This window comes from Gadus chalcogrammus, chromosome 10 (assembly GCF_026213295.1).
Source record: "Gadus chalcogrammus isolate NIFS_2021 chromosome 10, NIFS_Gcha_1.0, whole genome shotgun sequence".
Taxonomy (NCBI): domain Eukaryota; kingdom Metazoa; phylum Chordata; class Actinopteri; order Gadiformes; family Gadidae; genus Gadus; species Gadus chalcogrammus.
This window is the reverse complement of record NC_079421.1, coordinates 7463583-7479842: the sequence shown is the minus strand read 5'-3', so window position 1 is coordinate 7479842 and position 16260 is coordinate 7463583.

The following is a 16260-nucleotide window of genomic DNA, read 5'->3' as shown; positions in this document are numbered from 1 at the left end:
CTGCAGGATCCTCTGCCTGTTGTAAACCAGAGCGAGTGAGAAGAGACGGGTAGAGAGTATTTATAGTATATTGTTTAGTATGGGCATACTGAATATAATGGGAGAATGTGTTAAAAAGGAGGAGGGGACACAGGGAGGGCTGGTTCAGTCCTGGCATCACAGGTTGTTTCAGGTGAGGTGCTCACAGCATCAGTAATACATATTGAGTAAACAACTCCTCTGAGATACACTAAGAAACCATGGAGCGGCATATACCGAGTGTTGTCTGAATAACATGAAGGTACATATCGCTAGAGGTTATCTGGATGCATGTAAACTGCCATTTCCCTGTGTAGAAATATAAACTTTCTTATAACGCCACCAATTAGAGCCAGCTGGCCAGGTTACCTGAGCCAAAAGGAAGATAAAAAGACCTTGGAGAATATAGTCTGATGTATATTGTTATTTTTATATTGTGGTCAATGAAAGCAGCTGTGCATTCTAATGCCAGCTCAGACTGCAATCCATCTTCAATCTGGATCTGGATCCAAAACTCCAAAACTGGTCCCTGGCTGAACAAGGTCAATAATTTTGATCACAACTTTGGTGAAGGATTGCCACAGCCAATGAATAGACAGAAAAACACAAAAGCCCTATACATATTTATATTGTTATGAAACTATATTGCAATTATCTCAATATAGTTTATGGTTTTATCCCCTTATGTTCTACACAACAGCTCTGTTTCTGGTTCTGTTTGAAGCTAATGTTGTACAAAAGCACCTGATCCACACCTCTGAGCAGCTCCGTCTGTGAGCCGTCTGAATCCGCCTCCTCAACGGAGTCAGATCTAAATGAAGATGCTCAATGTACCGGAAGTTTGGCGATGTTTAGCGTGACGGGTCCTCTCTGCTCGTCTGGAGCGGAACGTCTGAGATTAACGGGCCTGGTTGGAGCTGACTCCACATATGGATGCTCTCATGTAGGTCCTCATTTAAATGAAGTGACCTGGTTGGAGCTGACTCCACATACACACATGTAGAATATTCCACTCAGCACAGTTTGGAGAACGATGCGAGTCTCTGGTCTTGGTAGTTTCTTTTGACGATATTATGTGTAGCAAATCACTATATGTGTAACTCTGTGTGCTGTATTGACTGGGGGGCAATAGGTGCCACATATTGTGTCTTACAATCTGGACTCAAACTAGAGTATATAGACGTAAATCTGGATGTTAGATGTTAGACATGTCAGAATTATGCATGTTGTTTTACTTGCAGTATATGTGCTGCAGAAAACCCCTTCACATTGCCTAACCATCCAGCTTTGAGGCAGAGGTTGACATTCTAAGCCGAATGCTGAATGGCTGGTTTTCACTGTAGAACTCACCTAATGAACAGGTTGTTAATTACAGACAAATATAATTGAATTATGACCTGTTAACACCTGCAGCCTGCAGTTAATCACTGTATGTAGAGCTAAACATAAACAACCTTATGATAATGGTAGTATATTATTGTTCTTCCTATTATTATCATTTTATTATTATTCACACAGAGGGTGATGTGTTTTTGTGGACGGGCTCGAGAGAAGAAAGGATTCAACAATGGACAATTAGAGCTTTTCAAGTGAACGCTGAAACCTCCGCAATATTAATTGACAATATCACTTTTTGAACATCCTGCGAGGACACGATGGCAGTTCTGATGTAGAATCTTTCTCTCACCTCAGTTTCTCTTTTCATGACTTCAATTTCCTTGTTATTATCTGCTAATAAAAACTATTTGTTGGTTATTTATTTTCTTTAAATCCCTTGGAAAGAAGCAAAGGGCATTATCATATCTCTCTTTCTGTTTACTTGATAGATATTATCCCACTTTAGGTGACAATTACTACATGCAATGTCTCCTTTCATCATATCACTTTCATTGTGGTTTGTAATTAATAGATATATGGGTAAAATTGTAAAGAAGCTTGAAATAGGGGTTATTTGATCAATAAACAATCAAATGCCATCACGAGACGGCAGTGAGAAACTTGGCAGCATGAGATTAATTTAGATCATTTTCCCCGTTCAAGGGTTGGAGGTTATTGAAGCAGGGCTGTGGAACACTAAGCCTCGCTCTCATTCTTCACGGCTGAACTCTTTAGAAATGTGAAATACTGGCCACACAAATCCATAATCACTATGGAGCCTTAGGTGTGTTGCTAAAACATAGATTCTAGCTTCTAACCTATGGTATTGTAGAGTGTCATCATGGTAATTACATGTGTTTTTTACATTGACATTAATGGGTGCTAAAAGGGGTAGCTAGACTATTGATTCTGACGCCCCTTAAACCCGGACACCATGACAAATGTAATGGTTAGCTAATTTGCCTTGACAGTAGTTGCCAATTGTGGTGAAGAATTACACATGTATAATAATAAAAAAATCGGACCCTTTATATACAGATAGTACGTTTTCACACCACACGCTGCATCACATGTATGCAAAAGCTTAACTCACACAATAAAATAGGGATGGATCCAAACAGACTGGGACTCAGGAAACGTCACATAAAGAAAACTCAATATCTCTGTTCGGCTGAAAAAAAGCACTACAATTGGGACCTCCAAAGAACCAGAGACAGGAGAAAACAATGAACTGACAAAGGAACAAAGGAAGTGAACAATGAGGTGTTCTGATATCCATACTTCGCAACCGCCGCCGCGGTTTATCACCTGCCAAAAACATCCCGCTTTGAACGGTGAACCCGTCACGCCTAGCAACTATAAAAAGCAAAAAAGCTATAAAAGCTACAGTGTGTGATTTTCGCTTCCAAATCTGCAATTTCTTAACCACTAATATTGTTAAAAATAGCACCAAACCTCCGCAGTACCATGACTAGGGTCCCTACACATAAAGCGAAGCACCAACAACTTAGTTTGGATAACCAGAGTTTATTCAAAAAGGCTGTTTTACAAGCATTAACGGTAGTTCCATGTTTACAGGGAGTCCACCACAAGTCGATTAACGAATGCACCGGAGATCAGTTCAAGGAGGAAAGTTTTGGAATGTTTAATTTATGTAATTTATATTTATAAATAATATATAGCGAGTGTATTGCAGCTGTTATAGCGGGCTGTGCGGGCTGTGCGGGCTGCGCTTGATTCATGGAGTCAGAAGTAGATATCCCCGTTCACTCCAATACAAGTAGGTGTCATGATCCACTCCTGGTTTTCCCATTCACCTGCCTGCCACCCTGATCTCCCCTAATTAACCCAACCACCTCCACCTGTGATCCCTCTATATAAATTCTCTCTCCACTCAGTCTCTACCAGATCGTCTCTCGTAGTCACAGAGCTTTGCCGCAACTCCTGAACTATTCTACAACGCTGATCCTGCCTGCATCCGACCTCTCGCCTGTCTGACCACCTGCCTGTTGTCAAGTCCCTGCCGGCCTGTCTGCTTCCCAATCTCCTGCCCCTCGCCTACCTGTCTGTCCTCCCGTTGCCGACCCCTTGCCTGCTCGCTCCTTGTCTTTTTCCGGTAATCTTGGATTCCGTTTCTGAACAATAAAACCGTTGAACTGTTCCAACTCTGGTCTCGGTCTGTGCTGTTCTTGGGTCCAACTTCACGCCCCATTACAGCGGGGAAGAGGAATTTGTCACCGCAAGAAAATTCTGGATATCAATCAAAGGCTCATAATTATCTTTATACGATGTATTAATAAAAATGAAGAGCTGAGAGCTGAAAGGAGTCGTAGTGAAACAAATATTGTTTCATCCGCGAGGGCACAGTGCACGGCTCCGTAACTTCTCGTGTTAGTCTCAAGTGGTCATTATGATTTTTGTTTTACAATACAAAAAAAATATTTTTACACAAGGTGTATGAAAAGGGACAAACTAATCTAGGTCCATGCTCCTGACTCAGCATTTTGACCGTTTTTTTCACTGAAAGGACCATCCGGGTCCTTTCAATGCACTTCTTTGCACCCCGATCGTATTTGGAACGTCCTACATACTCACACTAAGTTTAGTAAGTATGGGAAGTATCGATATCAGAATGAGGCTCAGGTGGGAAGAATAGCGAGAATACTCGGAAGTGAAGTGATTGGAACAGTCAAAGTATACCTACGAATGGACAAAGTCAGACCATGACACCTCGGACCATTGGGTGTGTGTACAGTGTGTGTGTGTGTGTGCATGGATGAGTCAAACGTTAAAATGTGTGTGTGCGTGTGTGTTAATCTCTTCACATGCACACTTTCAATCCCACAAAACTCGAACAAGACGGCCGAGTGGTGATTCATGACATCAGCCCAGTGTCATTTTGCTCATCAATTATTAAAGCAGTATGGAAGTGTGAAATGTGTTGAACGGGCCGACAGACATGAGGGAGGATCAAAACTCCTTAGGGTTGAAAGGTATGTGGGCCTTTTACCCCCTCCAGCCTGCTTGGGGTGCAGTCAGACTATCAAAGTTAAAGGATAACTGAAACATTACACAGACATGATGTAGGGCTGACTTAATCAAGTGAAAGATGGAAATCAGCAGCCAGGTCACTTCTCTCCCGAACGTCTGTCCAGACCGTGCTGAGGTCAGCAATAAGGTCAAGTGGCTCAACAGACATGCTACGTGCATAGCATCAGATTCAAAGTCTGATTCCATTTTAAATGAGTTTGTAGTGCCGATTTGTCCTCAATAAAACAATAGAATCTTACGCAGTGCAGGGAAAAGAGTCAACTGTCCAGTCGTGAATTTGAGTTTCTGAAGGTTTATTTCCCAATCTTACAACAGTGGGAACTGGCCGCCTCATCTCCTTTGTCTCTCTCTTACAGCTGGTAAAAAACCCTTCCCAATGCCTGTTTTACCTATGCCCGCCTACCTCTATACATAGGCTAGTAATAATTTCAAAACAAAAGCATAAACAAACTCAAATTAACTTTAATGTATAATACAAACGAGAAAATAAACATAAAATAATCATATTATTTTATATTAAGTAAACAAACTAAATACATGTTTTACAATTAAATCTTACAACTGCATAGCTCCAACAGAGTTCTCAAAGTCTTACTTGTCTGCCTCTTCTGACATCACTAGTGGGCGTTTCCACCTAGATGTGCGCTGGATAGATGAGCGACACATTTGCTACTGTCCACTGGGTAGGCTGGTAGACTGATGCATTAATCATTGACACACTCGCCCATGTAAGAACACACACGCAAACATCACAGCGACACACTCGCCCAGGTAAGACGTTATGTTTTTAAACATAACGGTTCCGCTATCGACTAACTCTCCCAGGTAAGACGTTCCGTCTAAAGACTGTAGAAAATGGGATAAAAGAAGGGAAGATACAATTTCTCACCTCGACAAGCAATGGCAGGTCGTTCATTTCGTCATATAAAAAATGCTAAATTCAGACATCGTGCCGACCGGCATATGAAGTCGAGTCATGTGAATATTTACAGAACACGGCTAAATGTGCATGGTACCTTGGCTGCACGCTGCTCAGGGCCACACCCCCACCCTCCCCATTGACCCGCCTCTCTCCTCATTTGCATTCAAGCTACAGACACCAAAACGGCGCATTTGGGGAAAGCTCAATGTGCGACTGGCTCGTAGTGACTGTAATTCTGCACCACGGCTGAATTTCGGGAACGTCTTCAAATACTGTGTTTAGGGCCTGCTAATATCGATATTAAAGCGTCCATAAAGTTCTATGCCATGGGACCTTTAATAATTGATTTGCATGCATAGTATACTACACTTTCCATTGAACAATTACCCCTGTTACCACAAATTGACTAATTTTATAATGTCATCAAATGCTCAGACACTAGCTGCTTTCAGACACACGTGTAAATCCTGATATTCTCCTGATGGGCCGTATGTGTGAACAATATATCCTGACATTTGTACCCTGAAAATCTCCTGAATAATACTACCCCTGAGGTAGTATTTTCTCCGTAGGAACTGTAAATTACCTAATATTTGAATGAGGAGTAGAAAGTCAGTATTCCTGACACCACTTCAATGGGCGTGTTGATGGCGTTTCTGCATGTCTTTGAGTGGCCCCCTCAATGATAATCAGCCTGTTGCCTTTTGTTCGCTGAATGGTTGAAAAGTATTTACATGTTGGCACTGCTTTTAAGAGTAATTTCTGGTGACCGATTGTTATGCGTTGTAACATTATAGCCAAAATGGTATTATGTTATGCGCTCAGAAATTTGTTACATTATCGCCTGGTGTCTCCACATTATTGCTATGGGTTTAATTACAACTAGAGGTTGATTAAACTCGAGTAGATTAAGAATATTAAAAAAATCAATACACACATACACAAACCTCTTATTAATGTGGTGAAATTAGAGGGTTTGATGCTTGGATCACAGGGGGTGAAATAACTTTTAAATAATGATGATGATGATGATGAATAATGCATCAATTTCTAGATAGATGGGGATAAGTTGATTTGAACATTAAAAAGAAACAATGTGCAAAGTATCATGTTGTTGTTGCTGTTGTTGTTGTTTATTCGTCAGCCGGGCCAACTGGAAGTCATAAAACCAATCACTACACATGACTAAGTGCGAGACTGTGATGAGGTATAGCAATACACACACACACACACACACACACACACACACACACACACACACACACACACACACACACACACACACAAACACACAGATGAACCCGTACGCCCACACAGGCTGGCGTCCCGCCGGGGTGTCGGGGGAGCAGCTTGTGGGAGCAGAGAGCGTCAAACGATGGCTCTGTCCCGCTCGGTGTGCGCTGGGGGCTCACACTGCGATGTCGCTCATCACCAGCCCCACCCCACCCCACCATCACCACCACCTAACCACACCCCACCACCACCACCACCACCTAACCACACCCCACCACACCCCACCACAAGCCCACCCCACCATCACCACCACCTCCACCACTATCACCACCGACATTAGGCCCAACGTGGAGTTCTACACTCTGGGGTGCATAGCGCAGGGGGGGACGGAGGGAGCACCACCACTGGCTGTCGCCCTGCGTGGTTGATTTGCAGTCTGTTTGAATGTGTGAATGAATGGTTGTGAGTCGCGTTGGATAAAAGCGTCAGAGAAATCCCCTAAATGTAATGTCATTTCTGTGAAGGTGTGTTTGATACTTGGTGCGCATACCTGGGATAGATTAAGAATATTAAACAAATCAATACACACATATACAAACCTCTTACCGAACCCATTACAGTGATCAGCTCTCATCAACTCTGCATCTGTCTGACGGTTCTAGCTGTCCTGTTAAACTCCCATGCTACACATGGTGCTCATAGGGGACTCTGTGACGAGCTGAGATGGTGTTGAGACAGAGAGTGGATGCAGACCTCCCAGAACCGTCAGAAGAGTTGGTGAGTAAATAATTACATAGTCGCCGTGTGCAGGGATGGAAGGGATAAACAACAATGGGTGACTTATTATACTACAGCTAACAACAGAATGGTTACTTAGACAGCAGCATTGTTAAATACTTTTAAATTGATCCTGATTGATCAATAATGTTCTGAGGATGTGCATTGACAGTCATTGAGTAAGTTCCTAATCAATGTGCTACAAAGCCAGCATTAACAACAAAGGAACAGACAAAAAAATATGCTCAAAGCACCACTGACAAAAAACTGACTTAAATATCAGCTGATAAGATGATGTTAAACCAATCATGTTACAGATGAAAATAACCAATATTTAATAATTGTTGGTAACCACTCCTTCACAACCCCGTTGTATGTTTTATAAAGTAACTCTTTGTGGATTATTACTTACATACACTATACTTTGTGTTTCCATAATTTTCTTTCATTCGAAAAACCTGCTGATGGCATCATTATCAGTTTTCTTTTGATGATGAATATAATATGAATGATGAATATAATATTGTAGATAATTGGCATCATTATCAGTTTTTTTTTGATGATGAATATAATATTGTAGATAATTCCTAACAAAGGCTATGCGTTGTATACAGCGACCTTGGTGCTGACCTTCAGGTTACGGTTTTCAAAAACCCTGCTGCGCAGACGTCCAAATGATGATGAGGCTTTATTGATCCGGGTGTGTATTTCTGTGTCAAGGGAGCAGCATGAGGACAAATTGGAGCCAAGGTAAGTGAAGTGATCCACTGTTTTAAGTGGAACACCGTGTATGTGGAAATTGGGGGGGGCGGGGGTGTTGAGATGGGACATGACCTCAGTTAACCTGTAGGCCAAAGGATTGGTACAGACTGGATATTGTGTTGAGGGCGTGCAGCATAGAGTCCGGGCTGTGAGCTAAGATGTTACATTCATCAGCATACTGAAGCTCACAGATTTGGCGGGTCTTTGTCTTTGTGTGGGCATGGAGCCGACGGATGTTGAAGAGGCTTCCATCAAGGCGGTATTCAACATGGACACCGTCTTCATGTCCCATGACACTGTGAAAGAGGCAGGTGATGGCAGAGAGGAGGATGTTAAAGTGCACCGGAGCCAAGACACAGCCCTGCTTCACCCAAACGTTTACCTTGAAAAACTCTGACTAGAATTCTCCTGTGAGCACTCTGGCATGCATCCCATCATGCAGCTGCTGTAGGATGCTAAGAAACTTGGGTGGTACCCCAAGTTTGCAGAGGTATTTCCAGAGCAACTCACGGTTGACGGTGTCAAAAGCTTTGCTGAGGTCGATGAAGGCTATGTAAAGGTCTTTGTGATGCTCTCGGCTCTTCTCCAGCAGCTGCCTCAAGACAAAAACCATGTCAGTTATTGATCTGGTCTTCCGGAAACCACACTGTGTTTCCGGAAGCACACCTTCTGAGATGTGCTCAACCAATCTGCTGAGCATGATCTTGGCCAGGACTTTCCCTGCGATGGAGAGGAGAGATATTCCGCGGCTGTTGGCGCATACTGCTCTGTCTCCTTTCTGTTTATAAATGACCACAATGTTATCATCCTTCCAGTCCTGTGGGAGGGTCCCATGTTCCCAGATGTTTTTGATAAGGGGGTGCAGGCGACGCGTGAGGATGTATCCTCCGTTTTTGAAAACCTCTGCAGGGATTCCATCGGGTCCAGCGCTTTTATTGTTCTTCAGCCCTGCAATGGCTCGCTGGATTTCTGAGTACAGTGGTGGGGTGACCAGGTGCGTGGTTGGCGGGAGGTCTGGGAGATTATCCAGAATATGTGGATCGACAGGGATGGTGTGATTGAGGAGACTCTCAAAATGATTTGACAAGAATCTCGTGGCGGTCCTTGAAGAGTGTGGACCCATCAGCTGATCGGACTGGGGCAATCGCAAATTCCTGGGGCTGTACAATGTTTTTATGGCATCGTAGAAGCCTTGAATGTTGTTGCAATCTGCCAGGTTCTGGATCTCTTGCGCCCACCAGGTGTCCTCCATATTCCGGAGGGCTCGCTGGGTTGCTGTTCTTGCAGCAGTAAAGGTGGTTTTAAGGGTGGGAGATCCAGGGCAGGACAGGAGAGCTTTGTGGGCCTCATGCTTGGTTATTAGAAGTGACTGTATCTCAGTTGAGTTACAGTCAAACCAGTCCTGGTGACGTTTCCTTGACTGACCGAGCACCTCTATGGCTGCGCTATGAATAGCCTGGCGCAGGGCTGGCCAGTTGGCTGATTCCTCCGGGATCTTATAGAGGTTTTCATCAAGGAGCCGTCGAAGGTTGTCTTTGGGGCGGCAGTAGCTCAGGAGGTAGAGCGGGTTGGCTGGTAACCTGAAGGTTGCTGGTTCGATCCCCGGCTTCTCCTAGCTGAGTGTCGAGGTGTCCTTGACAAGGTACCTAACCCTGACTGATGTCGTGATGTCGAAGACAGACATCCTGTCTGTCTTCGACAGCTGCTGCTGGAACAGAGACTTCCAACTCTCCAGCAGTAGCGCCCCAAGGCCAGATATGCGCCCAGTGGGAAAAAATGATGATGATGATGATGATGATGGTGGTGGGGCTGTTCAGCGCTGTACGGTTGAGTATCTTGTTTGGAGCTGTCCTCGGGCCACGGGGCTGAATGCTAATAAGTAGTTTGGATCTGACCATGAGGTGGTCAGTCGAGCACTCAGCTCCGCGCATGAAACGTGTGGCGAGGACATCTTTTCTGTCCTTGACGGAGAATCACATAGTCGAGGAGATGCCAATGTTTTGAGGGGGGATGCTGCCAGGTGGTCTTGAGCCTGTTCTTCATCTGGAAGATGGTGTTGGTAATGACCAGCTGGTGCTCTGCACATAGGGAGAGGAGTCTGAGCCCGTTGTGGTTCATCTTCCCCACTCCATGCTGGCCAATGACTTTACTCCATACCAGGTGCTTCACAGGGGATTCCGGAATGCGCTGCAGCAGTTTAGACTTCACAGCAAAGCCAACTCCATGCTTACGGCGAGTGCCTTCGGGGACCCTCTTCCAAAAGAAGGTGTACCCAGCACCAACCTCTGACAGGGAGTCCTCTCCATGTAGCCTTGTCTCGCTGAGAGCTGCTATGTCGATGTTGTATCTTGCAAGCTCCAGGGCCACCAGTAGCCGCGTTTACATGGCACATCTGATCCGCATAGATTTCTATGCGGAATAGATCTGTTCCTAAAATGTGATCCGAATGTACTGTATACATGGCAGTAACAAAGTGTCCGTTATGTCTCTCGTGCACACCTGACACATCTCTGGACCGGCGGCGACATAATGGACGTCTTATCACTATTTGGCATTGTGAATTTGATTTTAATGAAAGCACAGCAGGAGAGAGCTTTTCTCTGCCTGCTCCTCCAATTAAGAAGATGAATATATAACAAGAGGAATTTGGATGCGAGTCCTCAGCCAAGACTGGTGGGAGAGAGTGGTCTTACGCGAATTTAGTGACCAGGAATGGCAAGAAAATTTTAGGATGAGTCGGCAGTCGTTTGTGAAGTTAAGCGAGCTCATGAAGAATATATCGCCAGAGGAGGTAACTGTACGAAGAGCAATACCGTTGGCAATGAGGGTTGCCATGGTACTGTACAAGTTGGGCAGCAGCGCCGAATATAGGCTGATCACTAATCAGTTTGGGGTGCATAAAAGTACCGTTAAAAAGTTTGTTTATATGTTCTGCAAAAGTACTAGTAGTAGCCTACTCATTCACAGTTATCTCGGACGCGCGCGGAAACTACGATACACGAACACGTCATTAATAAACACCCATGTCCCGTTGCTTAGCAACCGGACACGCTTACCGGACTACTTATGGAGTGGTAACAAAGACGTGAATCAGGCAATAAATCCACTTTCCTTGACAGCGGTCAAGTTCGGTGTGCTTAAAAGTACCGACGGAGCTCAGTGGACCAATTGCGAAGTACTGCAGCTGCTCTAAGTTAAACCCCAATCTATTCGGAATAAGTGTATACATGTCGATTAAAATGGACTACACCACCTCTTCTATTCGGCATAGAATTCTATGCCGAACAGATAATTGTATTCCGAATGAGGTGTATACATCATCATTTTCTATTCCGCATAGAAATCTATGCAGAATAGATGTGTCCATGTAAACGCGGCTAGTGCTGTCCTGCGGTGGGGCCTGTCAGGAGTTCCAGCCAGGTCCAGCAGTGTGCGAACGTTCCACGAAGCAATGCTTAGCTTATTTTTTTGATCTTTTATTTTTCGACCGCAAGAGGGGATGCTCTGACGGAGTATGGGGAGCAGACAATTTTTTGGCCACCTTTTCTCGGTCCTTCCCCATCTCAGGGGTGTGCAGTGTGGGGCTGCTCAGTCGCAATGGAAGCTGCCGAAAAGATGCGCTGCTCCATCCCACAATCTTTACAACCATCACATCATTGCTGCTTGTGTGCATGGTTTAGCTAGATACTCCCAGCCACATCCTTGGCCTGTACCCATCACCATTCCACAACGCTACAGGACTTTTTTTTTTGGGGGGGGGGAAGCAAGAAGCTTGCGCCTAGGAGAGGATTAAGGTGAGGGTGTGGGTGCGCAGACCTCACTCCCACTATCTTCACACCTACCAGATGGACCTCCAGTGGCATGAGAGAACCCATGACGACCTTCATCCGGCAGGAGTTGCAGGGGACTGCCGGTGGTCCGGTCAGTTGGACTCCGCCTGTGCCTCTCCCCAGGTGCAGGTTTGTTTTTCGGGGTTTGCTCCCCTAACCACTGTAACCTCCTGAGTTAACCCATGTGGCTATGGGGTTGCCTTCTTCCGCCTTCCCAGCCGTTGTGGTGGATCTCACACTGACCATCTTCCGCCTGCTCCGCAGTTGGGGTCTTCACTATTTACCCAAGCTGGGGCTATTTACCCATAACTGGGACAGTGGTTGACGGGCAACAGGGCATTTCCACTCACCGATGGGCCTGCATGCCACGTCCCTGGGGCCCACTGCTGCTCCGAGATCCTGTACAACTTAGCCTGGGACCGCAAGGGACCAGTTACCATGTGTGCCACAGGGAGGCGTGTACGAGATCTTGGCAGTGGAGAGGCTATGTACCGGCTGAGGAGACTTACGCACTCGGCTCCTCTTTTCGCCCCTGTTAACAAAGGGCTATCCGGTGGCAGTAGCTGAGAGCAGAGAGTAGCAAGCAGCATGCAGCATGCACTAACTACAAGCACTACTTCTCCAACAGTACTGCACAGATGCATCACACGCCCTGTGTGTGTTTGGACGTATACACAGACAGACAGACAGACAGACAGACAGACAGACAGACAGACAGACAGACAGACAGACATAATGTGCACAGACACACACACACACACACACTCACACCAGTGGTGGCGGATGGTTTTTAAAGTGAGGGAGGAAGGACTGCGCGCTTGGTTGCCATTGGCTTGCTTGCACTTTTGGTGTATGGTGGCATGAGAATGTGAGACTCAAGTTGTTTCAGGGTGTTTTGGTGAACTACAAAATAGCAGGGAGGGATAGTTATGTGAATAAAATTGATACAAAGCCACCAGTAGCATCACTGTAATTTGAAAGCTGGTGGGCAGCATCATGCTCTGAATCATTCACTAACACCCTTTCCACAATATCAAACAGAACGGTCAGAGTAACAAACTAGTAAAAGAACAACAAGAACATTATTTTAAAAGTATTTACATGGGCTGTAAACCTAACTATATAACAATATCAGTGACCTGGTCATACCAAACTGGATATTTTTTAAGTGATTTCACCATTTTCTTTTCAATCGAAATAATGGCCAGATTTGTTAACCTCTCCTGCCCCTTTGCATTCCGTGTTTACGTTTTAATTTGTTTCAGGCAGGAAAAAATGTGCTCAGCTCGTGCAGAGGTGGCACCAATTGTGGCAATCAGAGACGTTTATAAAGCTGTGGCTTCGCTCCATCAAGGCCGCTGGATTTCATGAAGGCGAGCGCATTACAAAGTTTTCGTGTGGAATTTATCTCTGTGTAACGGAGCAAATAAAATGAGTATGTAAATAATTTAATCCTGTATCATTGGGTCAAGACTTTTATTATTTGCTAATGTTGCATTCCGGATACCCTGCAGAGCAGAAAAGACAATCTGCTGCAGGTAGGTTGAGCATAAAATGTGTCCACATGAAACATTTATTAAAGTAATTTTATCATTGACACTTATCTCTAGACGGTTGTTTAATACATTCTTCTGATATTTGGCATAGTAGGCCTATTGTTTCTTTTATTTGATTTTTTATTTTTGTTTGCAATTTGTAATATTGGATTTATTTTGTCTAGGCGGACCAGGAAATGCTTAAAACCTGTCCTTTATGTTTGCTGACCCATTGTGCAGTATTCCATGAATAACATACTCTGGTAACAGGCAGTTATTTTAACAGAATGTAGCTTACCGTATTGGCTGCGCACAAAAGAACAGTGCGTCACACATAGCTTATCCACTTTACAAGTGCAGGCGCCTAACAACAAAGTGCTTAACAGGTAGGCACGCAACCTTTTAGAATTGGAAATTTAACTCAATTTAACCGTATGCGTTGCACAAAAGAACAGTGCATGGCACTAAAAAAACATTGAAGAACTGAAAATGTTCGTGTGACCCTGGCCTATAGCCCTACATTCATAACAATCACGTAGGCTACCTTTTTCCACCTACACACAGATTGCATTTGACCACTATGTTCTTCTTGTCCTTTTCGCTCTGTAACTCAAAATAATGAGCGTACCTCCAGGAATCTAAGGCTATCTTCTCGGCCATCTTGCCGCGGTACAAACACACGTAGCTTACACACACAGGTGCGCACGCACACACACACAGAGAGAGAGAGAGAGATGCAAGGAGCAGGGCAGCAGCATCTGACTAAATGCAGAAAACCCGGGACTTTACTTTCCTTATCGAGGGAAATTCTTAAAGTAACGGAGTAACAAGTGGTTATTTTGGAAATTAACGAGTTACTGATTACTGAATTCGCAAAACTAACGCGTTAGGTTACTCGTTACTGAAAAAAACGAATAAGAGTACTCTAACGCGTTAGTTCTAACGCGTTACCCCCAACACTGGTCATCTGTTTGAGTGTCAGCCCTGGTGTAAATCTTGTCGAAGACACTTTCTACTTTCAGTTTGTCAATTATTTGGAGAAGTTTTTTCTATGTGCCGTTTGCAGAAAGTGATATCCATTGACTTGTGCTGTAAGATGTCAAAGACCACGTCAGTGTGCGCAAACAACTGCTCAAATGTGAAGAGAAAAAACACAAATTCAAACTCTTCCATCTTACACCTCAAACCATCAACCAAACAAATAGTCTCATCGTCCATCGTTGGATGCACAATAATATTCTCGAAGATGTCGTGTAGTTCGTCATAATTAGAAGCAACCGTATTCACTACTCGGGAGGAGAGGTTTCAGCGAGTCAGAGCGTTCCGGGGCAGCCGAGCGCACCTGAATTCCTCGAGTAAAGTTACCCTCTTGCTTGACTTGGAGAAAAAGGATTGAGGCCACACAAGTGAGCAAAGAAGTACTTCGCTTGGCGAATGGCCTTAACACCCTGACTTAAAACTATGTTTAAGGGATGTGCATAGCACTGCAGTGGACAAATGTTGCACAGTGAGCCAATTCCTTCACCTTAGCCTACAGGCCATTCAAATGCGAGGCCATGACCGCAGCATCATCGTACGTTTGGGCGACAAGTTTATCCTTGAAATTGAAACCTGACAACTCAGCCTGCACAAATTCAAATAATGACTTAGCATCTTGACCATCGGACACATCAAAGAAGCCTAAGAAGCGTTCCTGAATGGTACCATAGTCATGAACATAGCACAAGATGACAGACAGCTGTATATGACAGTCTGTGGTCTCGTTGATTTGCCAAGAAAAGAATGGTGCCTTGTTAAATTCCTTTTTTATCTGTGCTTTAATCGAACTGTGAATGGCTGCGATTCAATCGTTTTGGATTGTTTTTGACATGCCTGTGAAGACAGTCAAGCTTTCCATTTGTTCTGCCAGAACACGGCCATACTGAGCAATCACCTCCACAAGCTCCCTGTAATTGCCCTTGTTGCCAGAATTTACCCCTCCTTCATGCCCCCTAAATGACAACCCTTGCATGCTCAGGTTAGCTGTTGCATCTAACAGATGTTTCACCACCTCCCTATTGCCAAGCACTTTAGCATTGTGCTGTTGGATTTGCAGCCGCACACCTATGGCGACACATTAGTGCCATAATTCACTAATGTGATAAAAGATGCATTCGGGCGTATTATATAATTCCACACGCGTAGATATTAACTGCGAGCGCGCAAATGATCTCTGCGCGCGCAAAACAGCCTCTCGCGCGCACAAATTACCTCAGCGCGCGAAAAACAGCCTCTCGCTCGCGCGAATTACCTCAGCGTGCGCAAAACCTCTCACGAAAGATGTTTTTACACTCTCGCTCGAATTTAATTTTGGCACTATGGGGGAGGGAACCAAGGCAGGGCGGGCTTTCCTATGATTGGCCGTTTCTGATGCGCGATATTTGATTGACAGCCCTCCTCAGCCCTCCTCTCATTCAATTCTGAATTGTACAGTAAATGGCTGAAACGATAGTTACTTATTGTAACTCTAGATTCTATGAGTATAGGCGCAGCCTTTTAAGGCTATCGCTATTGGGTTATCCCTAGGCGTGAGCCGTAGCACTGAACATTTTGTAATCCCGACCACCAACAGCGTGGGCCTCAATTACGTCCGCGTGCGGCGTGCCTCAACGACGTCCGCATTTCGCAGATATGGTCGGGCGCCGGCGGACGTTCTGCTCCCAATAAACAGCTTTTCTTCAGCTATTTAAAGGACAATGAGGCCGACACTTAAAAG